Source organism: Amblyomma maculatum, chromosome 10, assembly GCF_055883805.1.
Source record: "Amblyomma maculatum isolate TAMU_Amacu chromosome 10, ASM5588380v1, whole genome shotgun sequence".
In the NCBI taxonomy this organism is placed as follows: Eukaryota; Metazoa; Arthropoda; class Arachnida; order Ixodida; family Ixodidae; genus Amblyomma; species Amblyomma maculatum.
The window spans coordinates 57925350-57935579 of record NC_139353.1 but is presented as its reverse complement, the minus strand read 5'-3'; positions in this window follow the sequence as shown (position 1 = coordinate 57935579).

Here is a 10230-nt window from a genome sequence, read left to right as displayed (position 1 = left end):
ACAAGAAACTATGAGAACTTATGCAATTATGTGCGACTTGTACGTGATTTGTTATGTGAATTGAGTGAGATCGTGTGAGAAAATGTGATGTTATTGCCCCTTACAGTTTTTTCAGTCACACTTGCTCTGTGGACACCTTTTTTTAAAAACTGATTTATTTATAGGAAGGGAAAGGCGCGGTAACTGCCTCACTTGTTTTCTGTGGACACCGCAACCGCGGCGTAAGAGTAGGGAGGAAGATGGGAGTGAAAGTGGAAAGAGAAAGAGGAGCCGCAGTGGAGGGCTACGGAGTAATTTCGACCACCTGGGGATCTTTAACGTGCGCTGACATCGCACAGCACACGACGCCTCTTCGTTTCGCCTCCATCGTAACGCAGCCGCCGAGGTCGGGTTCGAACCCGGGTACTCCGGCACAGTAGTCGGGCGTCTTACACTGCACCACCCGGCGGGGCCGTGGACACCTGAACCGCGCAGTAAGAGAAGGGATGAGGGTGGGAGTGAAAGTGGAAAGAGAGAAAGGGGAGCCGTAGTGGAGAGTACTGCAGAAGCTGCACTGGAGAAATGTCTAAGCCTAAAAGCGTTGCTGTGTTGTCCGCGAGATGTATCAGTTGGATTCCGCGAGTGACCGATACTGTGCCTTTTCTTTCCTGTATAGCATAGAGCGCTGGGGAGAACTTTGATGCGTTCAACGGAACGCTGGTTTTGTTCTACAAGAGACACCCGATGTACTGTGTGCAGCTGCAACGCTCAGGCTTTCGCATTTCTGCACTGAGACACGTGACCGGAAGCTGATAACCGAAACCAGAACTTGACTGGTGGCCATCTTGACTCCTAATTACAAACCTAATTGGTTCTACTTAAGTAATATCTAATCCACATCAACTATTTTGTTACTTGCACACCTTGGTACCAGTCATTTTCGGACATACCAACTAGGTTTACTTTGCAGCTCCGACAAAGTCACGTCCGCGTGAAACCCGCCTACATAGCCATTATACTTCTTACGCATTAATAAATTTTGCTACTGAGTTTTATTCGGTGCTTGGAACGAGCAATGTCTGCGCCCGTTGTACAATGGGGTATATTTAAAAATAATTTTGTAGCAACTGCCGAATGATAGAAATGATGTAGCCATTTTTTTTTATGATGTTGGTCGTATGACTGCCACTGGAAACAAAATGGGTGCATTTCAGCACCAGATAGAAGTCTGCCGAGGGAAGGTCAGCGGATAGATTGATTTCTATCATGAGATAAAACAATAGGGCCATACCTTTACTTTACACCAGCGCAGCAACACTCCTACACCTCCAATGGTTTTTTGCTACACTAATGTAGCTGATGTTGGTCAAACAATGTCTCCAATGTGTGACACAGTTGCACATGTGACTCTTTTCTTCGTAAACTGTCCAGACAAGTAGTGTAGACAAGGAGTGGGTAGGAGGATGGGACAAAACAGCTAAATGGGCAAAATTATTATCACTTAAGGGGCCTGATTCCCGAGAGAAAAGTGCCTTCTTAAACAACCCGATCACTTCTAATTTAATGACTCTTATTAAGAACATTCTCCCATTATCACCTATGTTCTGAAAAGATTCTAGAATGCCACCACAGTGGTAAGGGCGCACAACAACTCAATCGGGAGTTCTTGGAATAATCGAGGCCGCGAAGGCCATGTTCCGATGGAAGACAAATACAAGCTGACCGTGTGCTGTGCGACGTCAGTGCACGTTAAATACACCTCTGTTGTAGAAATAACTTGGAGTGCTCCAGTACGACCCTATCTCGAACCGTGAGACAGTTTCAGACGTTAAATCCACGAAAACCAAACTTAAATTATTTCATTTCCTTTCAGAGCCGACAGCAGCATCACCGAACTGTAGGTGCATGTAAATCAACGCGAAGTTTTATATTGTGAAAAAAGTTACTAGTTCTTACAAAATGATTTTATTTTCCCACAACTAATGAATAAAAATTTTTATGCCATAATGCAACAATAGGCAGGACGTCTCTTCAAAGAGGAACGGCGTCAGGGAAACATGAGTGAACAAACACGAAAATATGATCACGTCGCTAAGCTTAATGGCCGTTGTCTTTATTGTGACAACACCGTAACGATCACCATAACCAACCTCGGTTAAGGTCATTGCAAACCAAAAGCTTGTCCTCTTGATCTCTAATTTTCGAGTGTGTTCACACATCTGCCGAAAGCTTCCTTATGCTTCTCTCGCAGTGAAATCTACTTTAATAACGCGAACTGCACTACTGTATATGTTAATGAGTTAAAGTAGGATTTGCGGTATAGTAACCATTAATACAGTATTTTGTGTGGAAGTGCAGGAGAAAGCTAGAGTAAAACGAATAGTGACTCATATGAGATCGCGTGACAATTTGATACGGGCTTACGTTTTCCCTTATTCATTGAGGTAAAATTGAAATGCTATGGGCTGCCTGTTTTTATACTTTTATTTATTTTGCACAACCCCGTGTACCAATTTTCAAGCATTGAAGTTTGCTCTCAATTCAATTCTAAACAGTTTCGCTGTTCTCGAAGTTATGGATACAGAGTATGTGTATAAACGATGTCATTTTTGTGTAGTAAGCTTTTGTCAGACCAGGCGCGCAAGATAATGGCTGCTTGCACTTCCGAAACTTTTGTACGGTTGCATCTGCGTAGGTGCATGGGTACATACATATGTGTTGTGGTTCAACGTTCCATAGCCGGAGTTGGGGCGTTAAACAGCGGAAATCAAATCAAACGGATAAAGTAATTGCGGATGACATCCGATTCCCTCTTCCTTTACTCTCTCCATTTCTCTCTGTTATGAGATGAATGGGCTTTTAGAATAATAACTAGTCTCTCAACTTGCTCATCTGCTGGGAACTTGAACTGCCCATCCAAATTCAAAAACGTTCCGACCTAATTCTGGATGGGGGTCACTCAAATTGCGTACGTGGGCAAACTGGCCCATGCAAGTTTCAGAGGAGAGTCAAGTTGGACTTGCTCGTTTGTATACTCAGTCCTCGAATTGATAAAAGGGAATTTTAAAGATGGGCCACTCAATTTTCTGTCTGTGCGCAGAGTCAGTTTTAGGAGTTATCAAGTCTACCAGAGACAGGGGCATGGCCACAATTTCTGGGGTACGTGGGTCATCCATTTTAGCTAGTGGGCAAATTTCCATTTTAAACTTCGTCAAACATTTATTCCGCCCTAACACACCCAGATTCAGTGACATTCAAATTCTGCCAATGCCAATCCAGGGCCAAATTCGGGTTGTTCTAACCATATAGGCCTTATGTTCCATCCATGTGCCGATATCTTTACCTTGTAGGGCCATCCCTAAAATTGAGCTGATCTTAATTCTACAACATACCCTGTATGCCTTTACTGACTCTGGCCGAGGACCCATTTTCTTCTTGGCAGATATCCTAAGAATATCTCATGTTGGCGGGAAGGGCCTTCGCACTAAAACCGTCAGCGCTTACAAAAATAACAATACTGCCACAGTGTTATCACAGCCCGTTTTCAGCTTAGGTTTAGCAGTTAGTGTGTAGTTTAGTTCGCTTATTTTGTTTTACTTTTCACTTTCTTGGTAAATGAGGTTGCGTATTTCATCACTTTTGAACATAATGAAGCTTCTAGTGCAGCTGACCAAATGATACCTTTCTGTTTCAGCGCCGGCTGAGTAAGTACGCCACTCCTCTTTAAAAGTTTTCATCTGGTCTCTTTGGCTCACGTTGATGATAAAACATCAGATCTTAAATCAGTGGGAAGATGCGGGTGAACGCAAGAAAGAAGCGCCCTTTATACGTACGTTTCATTTTCTTTCCTTACCTAAAATTAAGGAAAGCATACAAACACCCCCGGAAAAAATTCCGACACTGGCAGTTTCGCAAGGAGTCAAAATTTTATGATAGTATTTAAGAGAAAAAAAAAATCGAATAATGCCGCTTTTAAACGCAGGCATTAAAATATCAATATACAGCTACGAATATGCAGACAAAGACGCATCAATTGGCCTGAAACCCTTTACATGTGCTTTATGTTTGAACCGAATCGAAAAAGCACTGCATAATTCGTGTAGCTAGAGGAAGGGTACATTAAAAAGTAAAACTGGAATATTCCGAATTATATTCTGGAAATGATCATGCCTTACACGCTAATAGTTTTATCAGTATTAGTTTACTGACTTTTTTTTTCAGTCTGGATAAAGGAGAAAACCTCGACAGAAAACAGTTCGGGCCGCTTACGTGTATGGGGGCTTAAATTGCCTTGCGCGATGGCGCTGAGCAAAAGCCGCTCCTCCCTCTGTGCTTGCGGACTTCTGGCTATGCTTTCAAGGCTACGGGGGTGGAGCTTTTCTCACGGTACTTCTACACCATGTATTTCCAGCATATCTGGCCTTACTTACGGTTTTGGTTTCAGCTCACGATCTTGGAGATGGTGCTATTCGCTACTGCCTTCATAGTTTTCGCATTTATTCTATATGCGTAGCAATTATCATGAACCCTGCGCAGAATTACGCAATGCCATGTACACCTTAGTTGATGCTCTACAGTATATTAGGTGCCAAGCAAGAGTCTTGCTACATTCTCTGGCGTCCGGCATTCCTGCTGTACGGACCCTTCCAAAAGGCAACTATTAGAGAAATTTAACATACCGTGATCCGCGATCCGCCACCGTGACCCTCTACCGCGCGTGGGCTGGGCGCACAAGCTGATTGGTCGAGACGCGGCAGGTCTATGTGCCGTCATCAAGTATGTGGCGCCATCTGTTGGCGTCAAGGGGATCTGCGCATGCGCAGTGGAATGCGCAATGGCGGATCGCGGATCACGGTAATCTAAATCTATTCCTAAAGGCAACTATTAGAGAGATTTAGCATACCGTGATCCGCGATCCGCCACCGTGACCCTCTACCGCGCGTGGGCTGGGCGCACAAGCTGATTGGTCGCGACGCGGCAGGTCTATGTGCCGTTATCAAGTATGTGGCGCCATCTGTCCGCGTCGAGGGGATCTGGGCATGCGCAGTGGAACGCGTGGTGGCGGATCACGGAAGCGGATCGCGGTAAGCTAAATCTCTCTATTATTAGAAGGGGGTGCCGCTTCACATACTAACCACATAGTAGTGTCTACACAAATGACTATGTAGTTTTTAGTGATGATCCATAGCTTATGTCAAATAGAGAGAAGCTCAATGTCTTTGTGAAGGAAGATTTCTATGTAATATGCATGTTACCTTTAAAAGAACAATAACAGCATTAATTTCAACACAAGCCGCCTCCTGTCGATGCGTCAATTTATTGCTCGAAATTCTGTAGCGTGATACGCCCCCTTGCGTGTATTCAGCGTAACACAGCTATTATTCTATGTCTCGTAACATTTCTCAACAATTGAGCTTGCGTTTTGTTGTTTCAGATGAGCATCGTCAAATAATAAAAAAGGGGCTCGGAACCCCATTTCCTAAAAACATTTCCCATGCCCTGCAGCTCCTTGCACCCTCTCTTTACCTTCCTGAAGCACATGTACCGTTCGTAGTGTAATACTGCGCGACAGCTTTATAACCTGCTCCTAACGTTTCCGCAATTTTTTAAGAATAAATACGTCTCTTATTTTTAGCTTGTAGGTTCATGTACCGATGTCGAATAATTTTCACCTGTGCTAAACGTGATTGAGGTCATTATTCTATGTTGGTGCCGAACGTTTTCTTTTACCTTTCTTATTCGCCGCTTAGAATGTAATTTTCAGTGCATGTCTATGCAGCCTTTATTTAAAGATATCTGAGGACACGCGTGGGTTTCTCTAATAGTGCGCACAGCAGCTGAGATGTCGACACAGCGATGATTATCATAATCAACCCGCGTATTGAGCACACAGCTTCATTTCTCTAAATTATTTCCAGGGAGAAGATACTCAAGATTCTAGACGAGTTTTTCGTCGTTCACTCCCTGCATGAATTCCGAGAAATATTCAACATTTTATCGCGGTAGCGCTAAGAGCCCCGATTCGCAGAAAGGTTAGTGTGGGCGTTGTGGTTGCTACGAGAAAATGAAAACAAAGTAAAGAAAGAATAAAGTTTCGCAGAAACCGGCGGAGTCGAATACGATTCCTTCGCAGTGCAGAGGCGCATTGCTGGCCTTCAAATAAAGGTGGACCTAATGTATGCAGTGCTTTACAACTGTTAGCTAATGTTTGTGCTTCATTAGAAATAAAGTAATTGCGGAAGTAAGATATAAGCGATTAGCCAAGAACATTTTCACTTTGCTTACCTGTGATGCGGCGCTCACTGGAAACTTCCTTCGATCGTACGGCGCTGCTACAACAGATGGCGCAAGCCGCCGCCTGATTCCAAACCTTGTACATCATTTATCGTCTGCAAAGCATTGTGGTTTAAGGACAGCGAAGAAAAAAGCCTTCTGTTTTTTAAGGTTGGCATATGCACTACAGGTTACAGATCATAGCAAACCAGCCCTGTTTCTTGATTGGCATGTGCAGCCAGACCACTCGAAAGAAATGTTTCGTTTTTGCGTTTTGTTGTTTTTATTTTCTAGTCGGCATATGCCGACTAAAACAGAGAAACAAGTATGCGAAGCAAATCTATAGCTGTTTTAAAACCTCGCAGCTAACGAAAGGCTCATTTTGACTGAGGTAACGAACTTAAAATCGGTCACAACTTTACTGCGGAAGTAGGGAAAAGGCACATAGGTGTAATATTCTATTATAGAAAGTATTGTTAATATTGATTAATAATAAGAATAAAAAAATATTCATATTAAAAATTCTCGGATCTTGCTCTGATATATAAGTATAAAGTGGCGGAATCAATAACTTTATTACCAAGTCAAAATACTGCTACAATGGCAGCCAGCACAGTACGGCTATAACACGCCGTGTTTGTTCCGACGGCAGCGCTATCTATTGGCAATACAGCGAAGAGTATACAGGCCACGTCTATCCCCCAGTTTCGGCAAGTTATTGCAAATTCGCTTGCTTTCACAACACGCTTCGCGTGGAGTGCTCATCAGTCGCAAATGAAACTAAAAATTAAAAATTTCTTATTTGGCAAGCTCGATAAACATATTTCAATGACAGAAGTGCAAACAAGATAGCTACTCAGACTATGGCGAGATACGGCGGAAGTATAGGCGCAGTACAAGGTGGAAAAAAAAATTTAAAATGCACCCTAGCTAACCAAAATGCATAACAAAAAAAATGTGGCTGAATTATCGTGCTTCAATAACCAAGGATGGGATCCCTTAAGCACGCTGAATCTAATATGTTGTCTGCATCCCCGCATTAAAAATGTTGTTGATAGAGCCAGCCGGGAAGATTTCGTAGCCCACATCTATATACAATCGTTTCATTTCGCGGACGGCACAAAGTTTTGAAGGTTTACAGCGGCCTTTAGTTTTGGGCGCTGCGCGTTTTGTTTGTTAATCATGCCGTCGTGAGCGATTATGCAAGTTCGCAACAGCTTGCGGTGTCCGGGGCTCAAAGCGAAATCGTCGGCTCGCTCTGATCTGCGTGGAGCTATCGACGCATTCGTAAACGTGCTGAGACGCCGTAGGTGCTTGACCGACTTGGCGAGAAAGCGCCCTCACGTCAGGCTTCAAGAGCATTGTGACGTAGAGGCCTTTCCTCAATTATTTCTTTTATCCATGGAGTAGTAATTGTACAAGGCAAGCTCTGTCCCCGCAGCCTTTGCTGAATAGCCACATAAATCTGTTCCCTATACTTTTTCCGAATTAGTCGCGCTAGCAACGACGTTTACAAGGACAGTGAAAATATATCGGGGCAAGTCTGATATTATAATCAAGGAAGTTATGTTAAATCTTGTGGATAACACGCAGACGTCGAAAGGGTGCTCCCTTAAATGTCCCCTGAAACAATAATCGCGGTAGCATTCTATTGCGATCAATCTGTAAATGCGACTTTTTTATTACTGGAGTGAAAGGCCCGCCGGGGTGGCGCAGTGATTACGGCGCTCGACTACTGTTCCCAAGGATGCGGGATCGAATCACGGCCTCGGCGGCCGATTTTTGGTGGAGGCTAAATGCAAGGCACCCGTGTGCTGTGCGATGTCAGTGCACGTTAAAAACTCCAGGGATCGAAATTTCCGGAGTCCACCCCTACCGCGTCTCTCATAGCCTGAGTCGCTTTGGGGCGTTAAACCCCACAAACCAAACCAAACCAACCTATTACTGGAGTAAAGTTTAAAACTCCTGCGTGGAGCCGCTAATGAAAATTTTAAAAACGTGGTCCTAACAGCCACTAGCAACGGTTAGGGTGACACCCTCCAGTGGACCCTCTTCTCGCAGACGTCAACTGGGCTTGTTAGACATCCTCGCTCATTTGACGCTCAGAAAGGACGCGGGCTGGACAGGGTATTGTGCGGAGCCATGTGATTGACTTTCTTAACTTCTCCCTGAGCACCGACTTGCGCTGAGTTGACGAGGAGAGGAGGAGCGCCAATTACGATCGCCGGTATGTTCGGTGTTGATAAAGCAAGCGAAATTATTCCGTTGTGCAGTGTTGAAGGAATACCTATCTATTGTTCTCGTACGCTTTCTGGTTTTAGTGCCTAGCTTGTCACGTTTTCTTAAAGGGTAACGAAAAAAATGAAGAATAGGTTTAACCAGTAATGTCATATTGAGTGGCTTTAAATTGAGATTTTAGACATTTGTAAGTTTATTCTACCATTACCGTGGTGCATCAGTGAGAAATGTGCTCAACTGCTGAAAGCATCAAAGCGGGGTCAAACTACAGTCGTGGGATCTGCTTCCAAAGGAGACTAAAAACAAGGTGCCCGTGCTGTTTCCAATGTCAGATCTCCATGCGGTCGAAATTTCCGGAGACATAAACTACGGCGTCCCTCATAGTCTGAATGACTTTCAGTCGATGAGGCCTATCAACCAAACCAAACCAAATAATTTGATAGTTTAATAGGTTAGTCTTTAAACACATATTATTACCTTGTGTTTGGCGTTCGGTGGCGGTATATAGCCCTACTGCCCAACGCATCTAGTAACATGGTAGCTCGCCAATAAGGGATTCGGATTCGGACTAGGATCTCACAGTCAGTGTCTTTCTGTTAACTAACTGCATACTTTGCTCGCAGAGCTGGAGGGGACGAGAGTGGAGGCGCCATGCCGTTCATCATCGGCGGCGCCGTGGTGATGATGGTCCTCGGCACCATCATTACCATGTACCTGCTATATGCAAGATATGGTGTGTCTCCTACTCTTAGTGATCAGCATGAACGGGCGTCAAAGAACCAAGTAACACGTGAAGCATTCCGTACTAACCACATCATTGCATACAGCTACGAGAATTGAACGATGCAATTGCCGATTTACTCGATTCTAAGTACCCCCTTTTTTTAGCGATCGCGATGACTAAAGTGAAAGAGAGAGGGGGGAGGATGCTTAGATTATTAGATTCAAAAACCTAAGCTGTAACCCTCCACCTTGTTTCGCTGCTGTATCGCGATGAGACCGGCGCAAGAAATATTTTATATCGCAAACAAAGTTGTCAAATATCCTCTGGTAAATGCTATTACAGTTCGCTTGAGCTTCATACCATAGGCAGTTCTTTGCAAACTCGTTCAGACTTCCGTTGCGACTCTCAGACAGCTGACACAAAGCCAAGCAACCTGCGCCCGCGATGACCGGGCCCACGTAAGAAAACGCTGATAGAGCTATCGAGGTCACTTTCGGCCGATTTTCAGCGTTTCAAACCACCACTCTCCTCTAGTGTCAACACAGCAACAACTCAAAATGGAGATCAGGCTCCGAACGCGCCCCCACTCTTACAGCTCCCTTTCGACGACAGAGTGTGCGAACGCGTTTGCCAGCTCTGGATACATGCACTTCGTTGCAAAAGTGGGGGCGTTTATAATGGCATGCCAACGTTTTTTACATCTTGGGGGACCAGAGGGGGGGGGGGGGGGGGCTATTAATCAAGAAGGGGAGCTTATATTCGAAAAATTACGTATAGGGTCAGTGTTTTTATCCGAAGCGATGCATGCCTCTCGTCAAAATTAAAATAAACATTTGCGACGGCATATAGTTGCATTTACCCGGCGGGGTGGCGCAGTGGTTACGGCGCTCGGCTACTGTTCTCAAGGATGCGGGACCAAATCCCGGCCTCGGCGGCCGCTTTTCGATACAGGCGAAAAGCTAGGCGCCTGTGTGCTGTGCGATGTCAGTGCACGTTTAAGAACCCCAGGTGGTCGA